This window comes from Cariama cristata, unplaced genomic scaffold (genome assembly GCF_000690535.1).
Source record: "Cariama cristata isolate BGI_N322 unplaced genomic scaffold, ASM69053v1 scaffold17217, whole genome shotgun sequence".
Lineage (NCBI taxonomy): Eukaryota > Metazoa > Chordata > Aves > Cariamiformes > Cariamidae > Cariama > Cariama cristata.
The window spans coordinates 19,431-20,046 of NW_009625098.1; the positions used below are offsets into that span (position 1 = coordinate 19,431).

Consider the following 616-nt stretch of genomic DNA (forward strand, 5'->3'; position numbering starts at 1 on the left):
GGAGGGTCTTCAGCCCCTTCCACCCAAATTTGCTGCAAGCAAGGGCACTCGACAGCACGGCATCCCCACTCGCCTGGCGAGGTGCCACCTGCGCAACGCATTTGCCCGTGATTAAACCGATGAGCATGGTTTTGGTGGTATTTAACACAGCGTAACGGCCTTCAGAGCTCAAAATTCAAGGTAACGGTAATTGGAAGCGTTTCGCTCAGGCGGCCGCAGTCCTCTGGCCGTCGGGGAGCATTCGGCCAAAATCTGGAAGAAAAGAGGTGGGAAGCGACGCCCGTCGTCCTGCTGCAAAGTTCTCCCTCCTCTGTGGATTTTAGGACGGGCTCTCCCGGAGGAGAGCAGGATAAGGCAGCTCCGAAAGAAAAAAGGGCCCGGGCGCCGTCCCCGTTGCGGGGACCCCCATGCACCGCCAGCACCGCGGGAGATTTCGGGTCCCACGCGTCCGCCCTAAGCTCTCGACAGTAGCGAAAGGCTAAAACCTGTTGCACTTACCCCGTGCGGTGGGGAATCTGAAAAGAAAAGGAGGCAGGGGAAGGGTGGGTGGAAGTGGTTTGCAATGCAAATCTGCCTCGCCCCGAACGGCTCGTCTCCCTATAAGCGGAAAAAACGG

General features: G+C 58.4%; 1 protein-coding gene across 1 annotated transcript in view; it reads right to left on the reverse strand.

The window, feature by feature from the left end:
• KSR2 (kinase suppressor of ras 2) overlaps nt 1–616 on the reverse strand; it is a gene marked incomplete at its 5' end in the record, with an annotated part of 14,393 nt that overhangs the window by 10,359 nt on the left and 3,418 nt on the right. The gene's annotated exons all lie outside the window — the stretch shown is intronic.